Genomic DNA, 20,685 nt, shown 5'->3' with positions numbered 1-20,685 from the left:
AACAAGCATGTTCCCCTACGTCTGGGGAATCTGATTTGTAGGCCAGGGTCATCTCTGTAACACCACAATGCGTATTTTGTAACACATTTTACCTTTATCAAAAGAAAATTTCAGCTCTGGCTCAGATTAATTGTTCAGCCCTACTTGTAATGTCATAAACATGCAGTGCATATTCTGTTAAAACAGTTAAACATCATTTAGTTGACATGGAGTCAAACTACTGAGATCACACAGATCTTTTTCTGTTTTCATAGATTTTAACTCTGAAAACGTCCCTCCCTCTACTACTGCCTTTGATCTTAAACAGGCTTTTTAATCTGTGTCCTGGACAACTCAAGAGGCACACACACATGAGACACGTACACACGACCACGGAGTGTCTCAAAAAACAACAAACTTTGAAACTAAATCATGGCGGCACACTGTAAATCAGCTTCCTATCTGCCATGCTATCTCAAAGCAAACTGGTCGGGCAGTGGGCTGTTTGTGAGCCAGGTCTGTGCAGCAGAGCCAAACAGTCTGATGAGGGCTTTCTCTTTATTTGTGTCTCATTTATTCTGAAAGAAACGTTGTTATAGTTTGTGTTGCATCCTGCTTCCAGCACATAATCTCAGACAGTAATGAGGTTGTTGATGAATTTTTTTTTCTTTCTTGCAGAGGCCTTTCTATCGATTAAACTCTAACGCACTCAGCCTGCTGTGCTAGTTCACATGGAATATGTTTGCTCTGCCGTCTGGTTTCATCTGAATAGTCTCACTATAGTGAACAGTGCAGATGAGCTTTATGAGTAGGCTACTTGCTTTAGTCTGACATATATAAGATCTGTTTGCCTCAATGTCTGCCTTGACTGAATAGTCCCACTGTAGATCCTTCAGCTCCTCTCCATGCGTGTGTGTGTGTTTTGCCTGAGCCTGGCGGACAGTATATAGGGGCTGTTTGCTTCACTGTGTGATCTTTTTGCCTGATTCAGTCTGAGAGACAAGACATAAAAAACTATGTCGCCAGAAGTATTTTTGCTTTTATTTTTACGGTTGATGTTCAGATTGATATGCTGCAGCCCATCAGGTTGTATAATATTTTTATTTTTAACTGCACAGGTCTCCATCTGAGTCGCTTGGCAAAAATGTGGAAAGCAGTGGGAAAAAAAGGTGTGTCACAATTAAAAGAAAAGCAAGTTATGCAGGTGTGAGTGTGTTGAGTTATTCCAGTCGTCACCTCAACGGTCTGCTCTGTATTTTTATGTTTCAGCCAATTTTCTCGAAAGCAGACATCTGTTCAAAGTTTTCCTCCATTTTTCCTCTTGTTAAACTGTTTTTGGAGGCAGGTGTCCTCACCACTAAGGTTGTCTGTCTGTGCTGTAGAGAATTTTAAGAAGACTTTTCTTCTTATGATGAGCTGTAGATCGTAATAGTGTTTGTATTCAGTACGGCCTTCTCCATATTGTTCTGTTTGTCTCTCTATACTTCTTCTCTCCGTGTCATGGCACTCTCCTCTCCTTCCTTGACCTGCTATCATTCGTCCTCTCTCTTTTCCTTGTTCTCCTTCTCCTCCTTTTCTATCCTCCATCCTTCTCCTCTCTCACTTTCAATTGCATCTTTGAATCTGCAATGAATTAAACAAATTAAAAACAAAACTATCCCGAGAGAACATTATTTAGAAAAAGCAAATCACTTGGATGAAATTACTGCCTGCGGTCAAATGATGCAAGTTCATCATGTTTAAAACTTATTTTTGCATTTACACAGTTGAAAAATGAAAACATGTGACATACTCTAGCTGTAAACATAACGGCACGAGATGTACTGAAGGGGGTAATCCTTTTGTTTTTATTTGATTTTTTTTTTTCTTTCCTTTTGCATTTTTCCATTTGGTTTTCATTTGCTTCCTTCGACGCCAAGTGCTCATTAGTTTGTTTTGTGTTCATGCTTATTTTTCTGTCTCTATTGTTGGTGTGAAAGCTTGTCGGTCTAGTGTTTTTTTCTAACATACTTACCTGTAAGTGATGGTGGTGTTTCCTTTATGAATCTATGGTGGCTGTAGGGTTTGCTTATCGAATCTCAGCCTCTTTTTTGTCCATAGAGTGTGTGTAGCTTTGAGAACAGAAAATTGTCAAGTACTGGTCCGATTCGTAATCTTTTACACTCATCTTGCGATCGAATAGTTGTTAATTTAAATTGAAGGTCTGCCAGTTTTAGACTGAGTTTTATTTAGGAAAGCGTAGGTCGAGCGTTTTACAGAACATGTGAAACGCATACCATTAGAGTTTGTCCATGAACGCCCAACCCAACTTTGTGTTTAGTTTAAATCATCCTGATGTAAATCGTTTTATGAGCTGTATATCCATTCAAACTGTGCTGTGTTTAGAAAAGTGAGTGACTCGCACAAGTGGCATTCCTTTGTATGAAAATCTACATTTCTTTAGGATTATTCTGTATCTCTGTCTGTCATTTTTTTTTCTTCTTCGTTTGTCTCTTTTCCAGCAGCATTTTTGAACCGACAGTCAGACAGTAGTAATCAAGAAAGCATGGCTTTCTCATTTTTCTGCCCTCATAGGATTGTTGTTTCCTCTGGTTTGGAGTGTACTGAGACTGGAAGTTAAACTTACTGTTTCACTGTGCCCTTGTGTATAGTTGAATGACCAGAGAGGTACATTAAACCCAGTTGACTCTCTTTTTCTCACAGTTTCAAACCATTTTGGTTCCCCTTCTCTTTCACTTGATCCTTTTTTTGTATCTATTTCCTCATTTACGACTTTCTCTCATCTCCGTTCTGTTACCTACTAAACTCTCTACCTCTCTCTCAGCATGTTGGGACAGTCAGTCAGCCAGTCTGTAGTAATGGGGAAAGCATGGAGTTCCCAGCAGAGTGAGTCATTGCTCTAGCGAACAGGGGTCATGTGTATGTGTGGGACAGTCAAAGTGTGTGTGTGTGGGTGGAGGGTGGGGGTGTGTGTGTGTGTGTGTGTGTGTGTGTGTGGGTGTGTGTGTGTGTGGGTGGGTGTGTGTTTGTGTGTTTGTGTGTTTGTGTGTGTGCGTGCCCTAACATGTTTGTGTAATCCGGGTGTATATGTTTCCCATGTTTTTCCTTCCTGCTGAACACATGGTGAAAGCTCTTTGCCGGCTGGGTCATCAGTCGGTGAAAGTCAAACACACATGAACTCACACACACACAAACACACACTATCTATGTATCTCTTTGAGTTACATAGATAAGGCTTATATTTCTCGATTTCCTCTTCCGTGATACTGTACATACTCAACAACAGTTTTTAGGACAAAAAAAGTTTAAGTTTTTTTGCCTGTATGCCCTCTAGTGTCACCACACACAACACTTATGAATAGATAGGAGTTAAAGGTTAGTTTTTGCCACCAGGGTTTTGATTCATTGATTCTGTCTTGTCATTTTGGGATGATGTAGACAGGAAGTTTGATACTGAATAAAAAATCTAAACATGGTGATAATAAGGCAGTATCTGAAGTTCTGATGTCTGCATTTTAGTGTATATATGTGTGTATTTCTATAGTTAACTGTTAGGTAACTAGGAGGGAGTGATATTTTTGACACAAACTTTGTCTATCATGGTTCAATGGGTAAATAGTGTGTTTTAAGTTATTTTTATTCTCTATTTTTAGTGGGTTGTCTTCACTGGATAGTTTGTTGTTGGCAGGTGCTGTCTGAGCCTCCACGATGATTTGGATTAATTTGTCTTGTAGTAATGACATAGTGTCAGTGTGGACTAATGATAATACTCCTAAAGTAGAGACAGTTCAGTTCATCATATTTTTGTGTATGCATGTGTGCGTTTCTCAGCGTTGCATAAAACAGCAATCTTCAACTATCTGCTTCATGTCTTTATAATTGCTCCCAGCAGTAGTGTGGCGCCAGTCAAATGTACGTGGACGCGCATTTTACACACACACACACACACACACACACATACACACACGCAGAAATACACAAACTCACAGCTCACACAGCAGATGCTCAGTGGAGTGTGGAAAAGCATAACTGGGCAGAATTTGTTGGCTAACCAACCTGCTGGCTTAATGACTTGGACCAAGTTTGGTACAGCTATCATCAGCAGTATATGCGTGTGATTGTTTATCTGTGTGTGTGTTTTCATGCAGTTGATATAATGTTTTTTAAGCTTTGACAACAAGCCATCAACTGACACATGGCTGATCTATCTATTGTGGTTAGAATTGAGCTATTTGTTTGGTTAGCACAGAAAGCAAATGCAGCTGGAATAGCAGGAATATGATCATAGTTCTACATTATTAACCCCAAATATCAAGAATTATACTTTTGAACTGATGAAAAAATAAATAAATAGATGGAATAATAATAATCTTTTCCACTTCCTCCCTCTCCATTTTTTGTTTTCAAGCTGAATTTTTTCTGTCTTTGTGTTTCTGATGACTGGTTGGCTGTGCAGGGCTAGTAATTGATCACACAGCAAAGATTTGTGTGTGTGTATCAGTGTATGCGCCTGTGGCTATGTCTGCCTGTGTGTAAGGCCTTGTTGGATAACAGAGAGCAGATGTGGGTGGGAAGGTGGGTGTATGTTTAAAGCGCTTGTCATTGGCTCATGCAGTGCAGATGTTTGTTGGGCCATCATCTTCCTCTGGCTACTACCAGCGCTGACTCAATCTGTGCTGCTACATTTCAGGTGCTGAACCAAACAGCATCAATTAGGCTCACGATGCAAGAATATTCAGAAATGCATCACTCTCAGGCTGTGTGATCCATCTGAGCTCAGTGGTAGATTCATTGACTGATGTTTAGGCCAGTATACAGATGACTGGGAGTCTTAACCAGGACACTATCGCTATGGAATTTTCCAGACCACAGTTATAAAGTGCTGCGGTTTACGGTAATATTCTGGTACTGCCAGCTGACTCCACTTGAATGCAGTCCAGACAGTTAAGCATAGTTAAACACAGCCAAACATGTTGAGAGGTGAGATCACATCTACAGTTGATTTTGTTTGTGGAAAAGTTTCCTTTGTCACCTTTTCGTTCTTGGTTCATTTAGGTCGACTCCACGTTAACAAGAAAACCAGAGCTTGTAAACAAATGTCACCAGAGTTTTCTCAGCAGCTGGTTTGGTTAACATTCCTATCTCTAATTAACTGCACCTCAGTCTTTTTGAAAGGGTACAAGGTGCCATTGTTTACTGTCAGCCACACCATGCTTGTCCAAGAAGTTACACAAGTAAAGTGAGCATCTTCTATATGGTGAACGCCTCACATGTTTACATCTTCTGTCTGGAGGCAGTATGGTTTCCCAGGAAATTATAGCACTGAAAAGCGCAGTATCATTTAAATATGGAGATAATGATGCACATTTTCAGACAGTCCCCTGAAAGGCAGGGTGTATATAGTGCCACAAATAGTTGTGTAACAAATAGAAAAAGAGAGAAAAGAAGTTCAAAACGTAGCTCCTTTCTCACCTCTGCACAGCTGGCCTTTCACAATGTAAAGTGGGTGTTAATGTTGGATTGATAGCCCCTCAATCTGATGTCAGAAAAGTGTACGTGTGTAAATATACTGGTGTCTCTCTCAGTTTAGCTGCACCCTAGCACATTAGTAGAGTTTTTGCACAATATGACCATAAGATTAAGAATATTATGCAAATCATTGGAATATAAAGACAGTAATCGCTAAAATCTTACTTAACATGATTTTCCAGTGGTACATAACCCTGGGAATTCACTTTCCATTTAGAATAATGGCCTGCTTCTACACAGCATTGCATTTGTGTGCTTGGTGTGAAAGGTTGAGGTGCAAGTCATTCATCATTCGTCAAGTAGTGTCTCGTTCCCAGAGCTGGATCCAAAAACTGTGGCATTTTTTGAACCTTGAGTTTTGCGTACTGTTACACCCTCACAAGAGGGTTTGTCATGACTCGTGTTGGCAGCTGAGGAGGTTCCACTGAACAACATCTGCTTGGCCACTCTGTTCACGATCCTTTGGCTCTCCTGCGGGAGTGCTTGAGAGCCACTAAGTTGGAACAAAACGATGTGGCTTATATAAGTGATTTTCAATGCAGAGTTTATGAAGCTGGTTACTAAGCAAAAGAGAAGTTGGATAACTTACTGGAAAAAAATAAAATACCTTCTCTTTAGGTCACAGAAATGACATCGGTCCTGGAGATCAAGACTTGTTCTGTCATCAAAAAAAAGATCTGATCTTCACTACTTTGTATTTAAAACCTAAAGATGCTTCATGATTCTGGTTTGTTATGTGAGCTATGTTTACCTTGCCTTTCATACCTTATTATGCTTATTTTTCTTAGAGTATATGAACACCTCATAGGCCATGTTACAACCCCATGTACATAATTTAAAAGGGAAGTTTATAAAAATGATGATTTGGATGTGAAGTGGATGTATTTGTCACATCCCATCAAAATGGCTTTAAATAGGTTTCTTTGCATAGAAACATACCTTGTGCTTAGTATAGATCAAGCACTTCATTCTGTAGCAGGTATATAATGAGACAGATGTACAACGGTGAATTCTTTGACAGTGTATTTGTTATGCCAGTGAAGAGTTTGCTATTTGCTCAGGAGATTTAGCTGCAGATCTTCTATGGTTAGTTGTGGGGCTTTGCCAGCGCCAGATCTTCCTTTCATTCAGTCCCTCTGCGACTCTGTATACAGGACACAGAAGATTCAAATTCTGGCTGTGGTTTGCATTTAGCACATGGTGTGAACTGTGGCATTGTACGCCAGCACAGAGCATTTTTTTTTTTTTTTCAATCATCCCTCGGAAGCAGTATAACATAAATACATAGGAAGGTCCTGGTCGGGGTTATGCAGTTGGTTATGCAGTTGTCATCTCGTATATCTCACACTTTTTTCCTCTTCCTCCTCCATCATCACAGATCTTCCAGTTGGGGAATAACTCTTTAACTCTGCAGGATGTAATACGTCACCAGATTTTCTACAGAGAAACTTCAACAGAAATATGCTGACTGATTCCTGAACAACAGGCTTGGCTTCGAACGTCCGGCATCCGCTGAACTCTTGTTGATCATTGGTTATTAAAGGCCGTTTGGATTTCCATACTTCCTTCTTTCCTTGCCAAAACGGTGGTTTGCCAGATGGATTTCAATATGAAGTTGGTTCTCTGCAGCTTTAATTTCCGACTGCTGTTGCTTTTTTCTTTTTCTTTTCTGATGACGCCTCCAAACTAAAAGTTGGTAGTTTCTTGGGCTGCAATCATCAATTTTCTAGTCTATAAAATAAGAGAAAGTAATGAAACATTTCTCTAACAATTTCCTAGAGCCTAAGATGACTTTGAATGTTTTTTCTTTGTATTACACAAGATTTTCTGGTTACAACAAAAAATCCTCATACTTTAGAAGCTGGAGTCAGGGAAGCATTTTTTGCTCAAACAAATGAAACGATTAATCAGTTATGAAAATTAATGTTGATTTCCTTTTTTTATTGTTACCAACTGCTGTATTAAATTTTGATAGGTACTATATATAAACAAATCAAGGAATTATGCACACAGAAAAAGCCAAAATGTCTTCAGGTATATGAAGCTGAATCATACACACCTCAATATTAATCTAGTTCCTGTGTACTCTGAAGCAAGGAGAGAACTGAAAAAGAAAAGTCTTTTTTCTTGTGTTTTTATTGGACTTTTAAGATTTATGTTGACCACTATATGCACAATGTACTTTTGAGTAGTTTCATACCCTCTGGGTTATTGATTTTTCATCAAACTGGATAGCTGTTTTTGAGGGGAACCATTGCATAGCCGTCAAAAGGAGGTGCATGTGGATAATTTTGCGCTTTCTTCTGGCGTGTGTGTGTGTTGTATTTGATACTCTCTATAGTGTCTGTTTCTTTACAGTCTCTGAATTTTCTCTCCAGCTTGTCATATACATGTGTAAACCACTGACAGAAATGTACTTACTCACATCCATGTGGGTATAACTTAAAGGCTGAGGGGTGTGTGTGTGTGTGTGTGTGTGTGTGTGTGTGTGTGTGTGTGTGTGTGTGTGTGTGTGTGTGTGTGTGTGTGTGTGTGTGTTAGTTCAGCTTTCACCCTATTATGCATTTCAGTGAGTGTTTGTTTATATGTGAGGTTGGCTTCAGTATTACAAACTTGTATGCTAGCTGGGTTGTGGTCTTCATTCAACTGTGTGTGTGTGTGTGTGTGTGTGTGTTTATGTGTGTGAATAGCTGGCATATGGTAGCCATCTTGCCCTGGCGGCAGAGCTGGAGGAAATTCCAGCGTTGTAGAGCCGAGGCCAAGATACTGCCGCTGCATACACACACAACACAGTACAGGTTTGTGATACTGGTGCCAAACTCGGACACACAAAGTCATATTTTTACTCTTTGAAAGGACAAACACGTTGATGGAAAATTCTACTTTCAGTAACAAGTCAAAAGCTGTTTTGCATTTTCTCATTGCACAACATATAATTACTTTAATAATATTCTCACTCTCTTCTCTCTCTCTCTATCTCACTCTCTCTGTCTGTCTCTCTCCCTCTCTCTCTCTCTCACACACACATACACACACACACACACACTCAAGCCTTGGTCTGTGGATTGGCTGGGTGCTATCTCGGTACACACATGGCACCCATTACTCCTTGTGTGTTTAGGCTTGGGCAGAAGTTGGAAGTAAGCCTAGGAGCTCGACGGCTAGATAGTACTGGCAAGGTTTAGTTTCTGTCGTCTCTGTTTTCAGTGTTAACCGTGGCTTAAGGTATTTATATAGGCCATTTATCATGCTGTGTATGGTTAGAGCCACTGCAGAAGTCCAACTTTTTGTATTTATCTTGTATTAGCAGTGCCTGCGGTGGTGGGCTTCACAAAGCATCAGTTCTGTATTGTTCCTCCAGAAGCCAACAGACAGAACTTAAATAACTGATTTTGTCAGTTATTTAAGTGCAATCTTTGAATTTCTGAATCTTTAATTTGGAAAGCAGAGTTCTATAAAACACTTGTTAAGAAGCAGGTGAATTCAAAGGCTTAAATTTAGCACCTGTAGTCCAAAACCCTGTGAGACTGTTCTGTATCTCTACCTTCCTGTCTCCTCCCAAGCTCGCCAGACATTTCCTTGGTAACAGGTTTCCTATGCTTATCGACTTTTCTTATGCCCCTCGGGAACGCAGCCTCTCATTTTTCAGCTTCACTCCTTATCTCACGCGCTCTCGAGGCCTGTCCACATTAGATGATTATGATTTCAAAGCCTGACCTGAACCTTTCTGCCTCTATTTTCCCAACAAGACTGGACACTAATAGCATTTATCTTTCTCTCTTTATGTCTCAGTTAACTCTGTCTTCTGTGGTTCTTCCTCTTTGATTTAAATTCTTAGTAGCAGTTGCTGAGAGCTCTCTCTCTCTCTCTCTCTGTTTCTTGTCACCTTCCGCTGCATGCACTGAGCCAGCCTGGACCAACCAAATGTAAGAATCAGTAAAAAAAAAAAAAAAAAATCTTGTGAGGCTTCAATTGATCTTCAGAGCGCCACATACTGGAGTCTGACCAACCATTAGGGCTGGTGTTTCCCCTCAGCTTGACAGTTGATCAGATTATCCTGCAGAGTGAACAGGCTCAGCACCGGACACGTTGGCCTTCCTGACAACTTGTATAACACTGGAGCCTAACAAGATTTTCCTCATGTTTAATTCTCCCAGTGGGGCTTTGTTATGTGAGGAAAGGGAAAGAGGATGAAGAAAAATAAATTTCTCTTATCTCAAAAAATATTTGACAGTAGTGAATATTTGAATGTGGTAAAAAAAAATCTTTTGAAAAGTGTCATATTATCCCTAAAAATAAAGTCATTTAATTTTTAAAAAATCAGTGTTGATTGTGTACTGTCACCTATTTGTCCCTGCACTTGACAATGAACTCTCCTGGACAAATGGACAAATTGAACGTCAGGTTTCGGACAAAATCAGATATTGTGTGATCTTATCATCTGTTATCATGTGTTAACACCTCTCTGATAAGATGATAAGCAGGCATTTAGGGCTTCAATGCCACAAAGTAGAATATCTCCACGAGGCACAAAGAGGGAACGAAACAAAGGGCAAGCAGAATAAAAATAGCAGCTTGAAAAAGCTGAATGTGATTGGCAGCAGTCTAACGGATATTGGTGTTCAGTATCATCGAGGAAACAGGCTGTGAAACAGATAGAAAGATAGAGAGAGACGGTAGAGGCAGAAAATTGTGTGAGCTGTTTTCATCCACACCATCTACCACCATTTTTGGTATATAATTAAATTGCTCTCATTTTTGGCTTTTAACAGATTTTCACAAATAAAATTAGTAATAAAACAGGCAGATCACTTTAAACTGATTTTATGTTCTCTCACAGAATGCTTCAAGCAGTGTAGGTAATGAAAGCGGGGAGAAAGCTCAGATCTAAGTTACAAAAAAAAGCTTAAATAGTCATTGAGTAAAGCATTTTAAAATTTAATACGTTTCGACCAGTTTTTTGACAGTGAAATAAACATCAATTAATTCTTGAATGTTGAGGGGTCAATCGGGCAGTTTCTTACCTTATGTGGGATGGCAGCTTGCTGAGTCCTCACACAGGCTTGACAAACATAATTTGAAAGAAAGCTTAAAGCCTCACTAATCCATCTCTGTAAACCATTTTTAGATCTTTATATCACTTTGACAGCATAGCTAACTGCTAATTTTGAGACATGAAAACATACAAAAAAGAGCTGTAACATGGGAAAAATTATTAGGATAGATGAGAAAAAACTGAGTGAGTGGCCTTTCAGAAGAAAGCAGGACCATGACTCAAAATCAAAAGGGTTCAAGATCAGTAACCATGTTATTTGGGGTATTCCATGATCAGGCTTGTGCTCTGTACATACAATACAGTCTCTATACTGCACAAAGAGTCAAAAGCTATTCTCTAGGTACAGCTGTCCTCACTTGTTCCATTGACCCTGACACGCACACACACACACACACACACACACACACACACACACACACACACACACACACCCACCCACACACAAACCCACAAAGAGAACAAATGATGTGCACACTTTTAAACAATGCAGACGTCTCTGTCACACTGACAGGCAGGTAGACAGGCACGTATAGACAGAGACATACATGTGCACAAACACACTTAGAGCCAGGCTTTCACTGAGGAGCTTCACATATGGAAACACAACACAAACACACACACACACGTCAGTCAGCGGTGTTGTTATCGCCTGGAAAGGTCAGATGGACTGCGTGTGCAGTGGTTGCCATAGTGACCTGAGTAAACACCAGACCCATTGTAGTCCGCCCCCACCATCTTGGCTTGACCTCCCCATGTTGGTTTAGTGCATGTACGTGTGCACACACTTACATACACAGTCATACTGTGTTCTCATACTTAGACACACACATACAGTTGTATCACTTGTGTTAGTTAATCCCTCAATTTGTCATAATTTCCTTAGTCCTCAGTGCAGGTAGCCACAATGAGACACACACACACACACACACACGCACGTGCATACACACTGAGGACCAAATTGTGCAGGCAGTGGGATAAATTAAACATTAGTCTTTGTTAATCTTTAATTTATGACATGAACTCTAATGACCTGTCCTCATGAACAGGACATCCTGTAATAATTTGTTATGTCACCAGGCAGCAAAAGTGAGTAAGTGTGTGTACAGTGATGTTAAAGACACTAATCTGACTTGGATAGACTTTAATCCGACTCCAGAGGTGTTTGTGTGTAATTTCATTTTATTGGCTTGTTTTGGTGCATTTTTAACTCCTAACATCTACATTCCTGCTCATCTGTTGGGTTTCCCCTGTATTTAAGCCCCCTGTCTTCTGCTCTTTCTCCTCCCCTCTCCCTCTTCTTTTCTTTTCTCTGTCTTTCTCACCCTCTCACTGTCTTGCCTTTTCTCTTGTGAAGCTGACTGAATGTGCAGTGGCATGCCAGAGTGTGAGTGACTCACCATGTGGGATTGTGCTGCCACAGAGAGGACAGACTAAAAGAGAGCCCATTTGGATTGGATTACTCATCCTCAGTGTGCGCACACCTCATTTTACTATGAAGTCCTTTTTATCATCATGTCTGGATTTACTCTTAAAAAAAGGAGCCCCTTTGCCTTCTGCCTTTCCTTAGCTCTCCTGTTTCTGATTTTCCTTTTCACGGTGCTTCTAGGCACAGCTATTGTTTTTGACTTTTGCCAGGATGCCTTCGCTTTCACCCTTGACCTCATTATTACTGTTGGCTTGGAAGGAATGTTTTTCACCCAGGAATTTCAGCATGTTCTGTTTCTGCAATTATCTTTAATCAATCTGGTTATGGTACTGATGTGGACAAAAATAGGAGCAGTTTTATTTCCAAGAGCAAATTGTGCTTTTGGTGGATTTATGACTTGTCTGTTGTTTTGTGCCTCTGTGCATGTGTGAATACTTGCATTATGGGTGCATCCTGGTGACAATATCCATGGCTACATTCCTCTGTCTATGCTCTAAGAGTTACAGTAGGTGACTCTTGGGGGGGTGAGTCACAGAAGAGGCTTAAGAGTAGACACACAAACACACACACACTCTCACAGCCTATGGAAAGAAAGAGTGTTGAAATTGGAGAAGCTCATAGTGGTCTTTAAGATTGTTGGTCTACTATTGGCAGTTATAATGTGTAACATGGCAACTCTTTTGCTTTGAGCACTGTTGTTCAGTAACTAGTGGGATAAGAGAGTAAAGGATTGTGTTCCCAACCACCGTGCAGGTACCTTGGTACCGTAGGGGTGTCATAGCTCACCATGGATATGTTTACACTGTGGTTTTTCACATTTAGCTTCAGAAAGACCTCCTCCTCCAGCAGCTGAGGGAAAGTGGTTTGTGGTATTATCAGGCTTGTAGAGATTCAAGTAGCCGTGTGGCTTCCAGAGGGAGTTTCAGTATCACTCTGATAGGCTGAGGAGTGAGCTCAGCTGTGCCTTCAGTGGTTTTACTGAACTGCCAATGATTTGTGTCAGATTTTTGCATCAGAGGAAAAACCTTTGTGATCCTGGTTATCTTTAAACTGAGTGCCTCCACCCACACACACACACACACACACACACACACACACACACCCACCCAAATGCTTTTTAAGGTTTCAGTTCATTTTGAGTGGAGAGGTGATCATATCTGATAGTTGAATTTCCTGTGTAAAAAATTAGTTTGGAGGAGGTGATGCTTATTATTTCCTCCCTTTGTGATTTTTGCTAAATCAAATGTAGTACAGAAATCTTGCGCAGTGGAGCCTTAAAAGTTTCTTCTCAGGAATCAGATAAAATGTACACAACAGAGATGAAAGGACGGCCTTCTCTTGTTCTTGTGTTTTTTTTACTTAAAACTTCCATCTGTTTCCGTCCGATAGATCAGACCAAAGGAGCAGCACTCCTGCAACCTGCTGCAACAACTTGGATTCTTGCAGTCAGAAAAAAATGGCTAATTTTCCCCAAAACAGAAAAAGACAAGGGGGGAATGAATACCACACTCTCAAGTTTGCTTCAGGTTTTATCAAGTTCACTGTATCTAACCCAAGATCCCCTGGTTTGGTGTTTTCTTTGGCTGAGATAAAATATGCTGGTTTGATAGTCCTCTAATGTGGCCATCTCCAGTAATGGCTCCAAATTTTTGGGTGGAACCTGAGATAGTAAATCTAGACATGCGGCTGCATTTACTAAACGCGCACACACACGCACATGCTCACTCTCAGAACAGACCCACTGTACAAACACAGCCGAGCTAGAAGAAAAAACTCATGCAACAGGTCAACTGACACTCAAGTACGAGCAGGAACATGTTGTTCAGGGGCACGAGGACAGCTTAGCACTTTGCTTTCAGGGGACTGCATTGTTTCCAAGTGTTAAAGAAGGATCATTAGAAAACTTTGTGTAAATATGTTTATTGGACTTTGCACTGTTTGGCATTAGAGGAAATAAAGAGCTCCTGTGCAGGAAAACACAGATGGGGAGAGAGAGAGGAGCTCTGTAAATGTGCTGATGTTGAGGTAGAGATAAGAGAGAGCAAGTGGGAATTGATCAGATGGAAAAATTACACGGGAGTCAAGGAGGTACAAGAAGACGGAACCCTGCATGTTCTGATCTCTAGTTACTCTGGAGGGAAGCAGGAAAAGGGGAGGCGGTAAGCCATTAGAAAGTATGACATAAATATGTTTACTGAACCTTGAACGTTCTGGCGTTAGAGGGATGGAAAACATAGCCAGGGATTGACTGAAAAGTAGAGTGGAAAAAAAAAGTTTGTCTCAAGGTCTAAAAAAAGTAAGAGACACAGACTGAAAGAGGTGGACAGGGAGGAAAAAGTGTCCTTGGGATTTACCATCAGGCTAGACTTTGTAGACAAGCATCTGAATCAATATTCCCTGAACCTATTTAAGACATTCAATAAATATTTACTGCTTTTTTCACTTGAGGGATTTCTGGAGGCAAAGAAATGTCCTTTTCTTATTATTTATTGCATGGCTGGGCCATTTCACATTCACAGTACATATAAAAGTCCCAGCAATGTCATTTTAGTTGGAAAAAGAGCCATGTTAATATCTTTTTCTTTTCTATTATCAATCTCTCCAGTGTCAAATACTTACCACCTGTAGGCTTATATGGTAGCCCACAACAGTTTGTAGCTTGCTTAACAGCTGTAGTCTGCTTCAAAGATAAATGATCTTAGCAAAACGTCAAAACACCTAAGAAACCTCAGAGCACTCCTGCAGCATAATCCACTTTTCCACTGTAGATCCATATGTGAAAAAAAGGCTTCTCCAAAGAAAAGCTAAATGCTGTATTATATTTGTATTATATTATTGTTGAACTGGATTTAGAGAGGGGGATTATGCTTCTTCTTTTTTGCCTTTGACTCTTCAGTGGATTCCACTCTGACACTGGGACAAGCTATGATCTGTCCTAGCGCCCCCTTTGAAGCCGACAGGTGGATGACTCCTTGATTCATAAAAGACTCCTTCAGTGCACAGTACAATGTATAAAATGTGTAGCAGCTTTTATTATCCTTCTGGACTGTAGCATGATGTGTTTTCCAGTCCTGTAAACCTTGGAGAATGCCAGCTGGGCTGCATGTACAGAATGTACTGAATGTAAAGAGGCTTAAGAAAGCATGATGGAAGGGATGGAAAGAGAAAAAAGGAATGTAAGCAAGTGAAGGAGACAGGAGTCAGTGAGATTTGACTTTGCTGAGTTTGCTGTATGAAGTTGATGGTGCCATAGTGGCGAATGTATCACTGCTGTGTGAGATCATGAGGTACCAGAGGACACAGAGTTTGTCTCTGCACCCCCTATAAAGATATGAAGAACTCTGTGTACATTTTGTGGGTACTTTGCGGGTGTCTTAGTCTCAACCCCACTGTTTTCTGCAATTGTTTTTTGGCTGAAACACATTCAGCACTTGACTCCAAATGGAGGTGATGGAATCCACTATTCATGGATTGATCTGTATCTAGTAATGTGCTACATGTGTGTTTTGCTCTTAAATTGCTAAAATATGTTTTGAAAACCAGGCCAGGGTGATTTAGATTGACCAGAGGTGTGATGATAAATTGTCCATGGTACTTTTCCCACTGTGGTTAAGTTGTTAATGGTGTGTTTTATTTTGTAGGGTCAAAGTTTTGAACCTTCAACTGAGTTAGTGTGGGAAACAATGGAAAATATGGCTGAATAAATAAACGCAAGATGTGAAAAAAATGTAAGGAAAGTAATTATTGTTCTTCTAATTTTGCATGGAAATATAGAACTTAAAGGGAGATCAGCTGAACTGTTTGCTCTGTCCTGTATTGTAGGACGGCTGTGTCTTCAAAGTTTTGCCTCACTGTTTATTTTGCCATCAAAATTTTTACGTACAGTGGCCAGGATGTGCCAATCCAGTGAGTGACTGGGATTAAAATTGCCGCTTTTCCAGGTAGTTGATTTGTTGCCTTTGGTAAATAGAACAATGGCGTGTCCTGAGGCCACCGGTGTGGGGTTTACATAGGACACAATTGATGCTTTCCCTGTATTGTATATACAGTACATCGCCCAGTGACTCATTTTCTGATATTTCTGCCCTTCAGTTTTCCTGACTCGTCCCTCATACTGAAACCAGAAGTCATCATCCTGTTTGTCACATCATCATCCCTATTATCTCACTAGCATCAGCACTGTTAAGCAGAAGCTAAAATTGACCTACAGTCCTCTCAATCAGTGTCTGAAATTCACCCAGGATATTATCACCGTTGTTTAGACGTTGGCAGCTTCATAGCACTTGTATGAGCCAAACATAACACCTTGTTCTCCTGATGAAATGTTGATTATGTTTGTGTTATGGTTTAAACAAGCACGATCTGTTTGGCAGGGAGACCTTATGCTTACAGAGATGCCAAGCACCAGAGTTTACATGTTTAATCTCACTAACAGCAAATCTGTAAAGCCCTGTTTATTTTTGTAGAAGCCCAGTATCACACACAGATGTGAAGGAAACATATCTGTAATGTAGTTCTTTAAATTCTGCATTTGCTGGACATGGTAATGCAAACGTTTGGGTGCAGATATTTAAGTATTCGGGAAGTAAAAAGAGGTTTATACAGATGTCTTGTCTTTGTGTCTGACTTTTATTTTGGCAGAAGTAACCTCACTATTTCTGCCAGCATATCGTGGTACAAGACACCCTGTTTCCATCCTCCCTTTGTAGCTGTCCATCTTTGTCAATGACACATGAGGACCAGCTGCAGTCTCAACTAAAGCTACTCATAGGCATCCTTTCTTTGTGAAGTCTCTTACACCCTGGTGATCCTGTTGACTGGCTGTCAATCTTTAGAAGAAACTTTGTTTTGGTTTTCCTCTGCAGCTCGATATAGCACTGATGATGATGTAGCATTACAAGTAAATGAAAGTAAAGCTGTCACTGAATGAGCTTCCTGTCAGTACATGTATGTTTTGTGTACAAATCTTGCTTCAATTGTAACAAGCAAATCTTTTCTGTTTTTGCTGCAGACTAGGGAAACCTTAGACCACATTTGAAGACAAAACATGATTTCCCCCAAAACCTTTGCATGTAAGCAAAAAACAGGAAATTTTAGCAATGAGTAATAATCAATTCTAATCCATCAAATCCTTTCAAGACTCCAGCCTAACTTTTTTCATAACTGGGCCGGAAGCATCCTGAAAAACAATTTTAACTGTCCCAAAATCAAAATATTGTTCCTTTACTTTGTTATTATACAGACTTAGACTTAATAGACAGACTTTATAGTTCGATAAAATAGTTATATTTATATATGTAGATATATGCTCCCTGCCACAGTCCTGTATCTGCTCCTGATATCCCACATTAATGATGGAGTGGGGATAAAAATCGACCCCTGACTTTTGACTTGGACTGGCCCATCAAAACCCATCAGGAGAGACCATCACATATGGCCTGTGTTACACTTAACAAGAATCATATAGTAAAAAGAGGATTAATTAATGATGATTTCTAGAACAGTACATGAAATAGAGCTGGCACATTAAAGTGTAGTTCTTTTTTCACTTTCTGAGTGTTAATTTTTTGCCAAGAGGCTGGTGACTGTTTCAGTTCAGTGCCCAATAAAAAACACATCCGTTAAAATGTGTCCTTAAGTTACCTCAGACTTTTTTTTTTTTTGTTTGAAGGCCTCTTGGTGGTCACTCTGGGTTTTGTTTAACCAGCACAACATATTTGCAAGGTCCTGCCAGTGAGCCGTGACAAAGGGGATAGACAGGCCGGTGTCATGAGTTTTGCACATTTCAGGTCTTGTGCTGAGTGATAGAAACTATAGTAACGGCACGAAAGCACAGGCTCCATTGTAGTCACTAGTCAGTGCTTGTGATTTACTAAATGAGAGTTTAAAATAAGTAAATGAAGGTATCCCAGGGAAGATCTATGTTCTGTTTTTATTATCCCCAGCCTGATGGGATGCCCTGCCCTTGCTGTGGCTGGCACAGCTGGCATAATGATTTCATAATGTTATTCTAAAAATGTTCAAAGAACGAGTGTTTGAACTTTGAAACTTAAAAGTGTATTTCAAAACCTAAACCCAACCAAGCTGAATAAGGTCCATTCCCCTTTGTATGCAACAGCACAAAAGCTCCAACAAGACAAACTTAAAAGATGTTGGTGGTATTTAGAGTCTGAATGTAACTGAATCAATGAGAACATCTTTGTTTGCTTCATGTGGGCTTCCCCATTTGAGTGTGTCAAAAACAATAAAAACTTGGAATAATGTGAATTCATCCAACACTCGCCTACTCTCTTCTCTGTGTACCTAATGTGCTCATATTTTGTTTGTTGTAAGAATCCAGACCATAGTCACCGATTCTCATCCTCCAACGCATCACTCGTCTCCCATTTTGCTCTTTGTGAAGCAAAACTCTGTTTGACATTGAAAGAAATCCAGTTTTGAAAACAACAGATGAATCAAATGAAAGCAGCTCACTGCTTTGAGCTGATTGCATCAGACTATTTGTCAACCCTTAGAAAATTTCTCACTGTCTTTCTTTAGAAACATGGCATTGAACAGTTCAAAAGGTGGAGAAGGATGATGAATCACCTCAGAGAATTATAGTTTTTAAAGCACTTTAAAACAGTTTTCTTTGACAGGCTGCGTTATTGTTGTTGGCTGAAAAACTGATAACTGCTCCAATTTCAACTTAGGAGGATTGATTGTAGCTGTAGCAACACATATTTTTTAATTTAGTCAACACGAGCATTAGAGTGACATAACAGATACACACTCATTCATGCTTTTTTTCTGACTTTTTGTTTTGCTCCCATCTCCCTAAGTAATGGCGCACTCACTTTACTTTTCACTTTTTATGTCTTTCTGTGTCTTTTTTTTATTGTTGTTATACTTCAGTTCTGTTATAGTGTACACCACCTCAATCTGACATCATCTGACAGTTTGTGTGATCACAGCTTAAGGCTTTAAAGTCCTCATTTTACAGCTTAAAACAATCCTTCAATTTGTCTTTATTTGAGGTGGTCGACATGGAAATGTATTTAATCAATGTTTCAAGACTCTCTCTCTCTATGTGTGTGTATTAATATATATGTTAATATATATGTATTATATATGTATATATATATAATATATATAAGTTACATATATATGTATATTATTATATGTATATATGTTATATATGTATCTTGTATATATATATATATTATGTATAATTATATATATTTTTTTTTTTTCTATATATATATATATATATATATATATATATATAATATGAATATTGTTTTTGTCAAGATTGTACTGTATGTTTTAAAATTCTCTTCCATTATACAATGTGTATGCAATGTGTGATTATATAATTGAGTCTACTCTGCAATTTCACTCTTATAATGAAGTATCCTCTCTCTTCTACTGTATTTGCATATATATCAAGCTATTTGATGTTGGTCTACAATAGCTTTGGTGTGTGGGAATTGAATTGAATTAGTGCCAGGGACGCTTGATTTTTCTAATGGCATTAGAGTGTTTTGACCCCAGCTTCAGTAATGTCCTATTTGAACAGGAAAAACATCACACTAGCAAACCAAAACCAATTTTAGGGGTCTTTAATATCCCTTTCTCACCATTGAACTGCAGTTGAAGGTGTTGATATGCTGATATACTGAATGTATCTTGACGATATGTCACGTTCAGCTCTATAAAAGCAGGTGACATCAGAGATAAGATACTTTAAGTGTTTGGCATCATGTGTGTGACTCTGGGCTTAGTAGCTCACAAACACATACACTACATAGTCTTAATCGCATTCATAGACCTGTTTTTCTCTCTCTCTCTCTCTCTCTCTCTCTCTCTCTCTCTCTGCCCATGACAAAGCAAAAAAGGTGAAACACATGCACACCAACATTACACACAGTGTTTCAGGGTGTCAATTATGCACACAGCTGTCTGTTGTAAATGTCCCCTGAGGATAAAAATATCAGCAAGATCACATCACACTCTCATAACTCCATGACATGTTTCACAGAAAGAGTGAGAAGAGAGTGTAGTTAATGTCTTCATTTTTATGTACTGCAATACACATAATAACACCCTCCTCCTCTTTAAAGGACAAGACCAACTGAAATATAATTTGTATGTTTTTTCTTTTTCTTTTTTACTGCTAAAGCACATACATTTTTCCCTTTCTATAAAGAGAGAAACTCTTAATGGAAAGAAATTTACCTTGTCAAATCATGTCTTTTTCACTTCCATGAAGCTGTAGCATGACTATTTTATCATTTTCTGACAGTAACACTGACTCTCCGCCAGACAATGGCGAGATGACACTAAAATAGCCACAGACTCAGTAACACAACACACTCTACCTATGTCTCCTTCTTGTCTGCAAAAAAAGGACGCATGTTCTTGCTGGACAGGCGTATCAAACAAACTTTCAATGGAGGAAATGTTAGCTGCTAAAGTTAATGAGCTGATCAACTGTAGCACAATAAACATCTTAAAAATCTGCTTGCCGATGTCAAGACTGGTGAAAATATCACGCCAGAATAGAGAAAAAGTCTATCTAATGATTTTCTTAAGAAAACGTTTCAGTGATGGTCGACATGTTAAGTGGGTATAATTTTTACCAACAGCATGTTAGCGTTGTCATTGTAAGCATATTAGCATAGCATAGCTTTTCTATGCCAGTATAGCTTTATTT

The 20,685-nt window shown here is 39.4% G+C and overlaps 1 protein-coding gene across 1 annotated transcript in view; it reads left to right on the top strand.

Moving 5' to 3' along the window:
• The window catches only part of LOC111239645 (ciliary neurotrophic factor receptor subunit alpha-like), a 46,855-nt gene that overhangs the window by 10,854 nt on the left and 15,316 nt on the right, over positions 1-20,685 (top strand). The window lies entirely within an intron of this gene.

The sequence above is a fragment of the Seriola dumerili genome, unplaced genomic scaffold, assembly GCF_002260705.1.
Source record: "Seriola dumerili isolate Sdu_G_001 unplaced genomic scaffold, Sdu_1.0 BDQW01003326.1, whole genome shotgun sequence".
Classification (NCBI taxonomy): Eukaryota; Metazoa; Chordata; class Actinopteri; order Carangiformes; family Carangidae; genus Seriola; species Seriola dumerili.
Note: the sequence above shows the minus strand (reverse complement) of the source record. Positions and strands in the feature narration are given on the sequence as shown.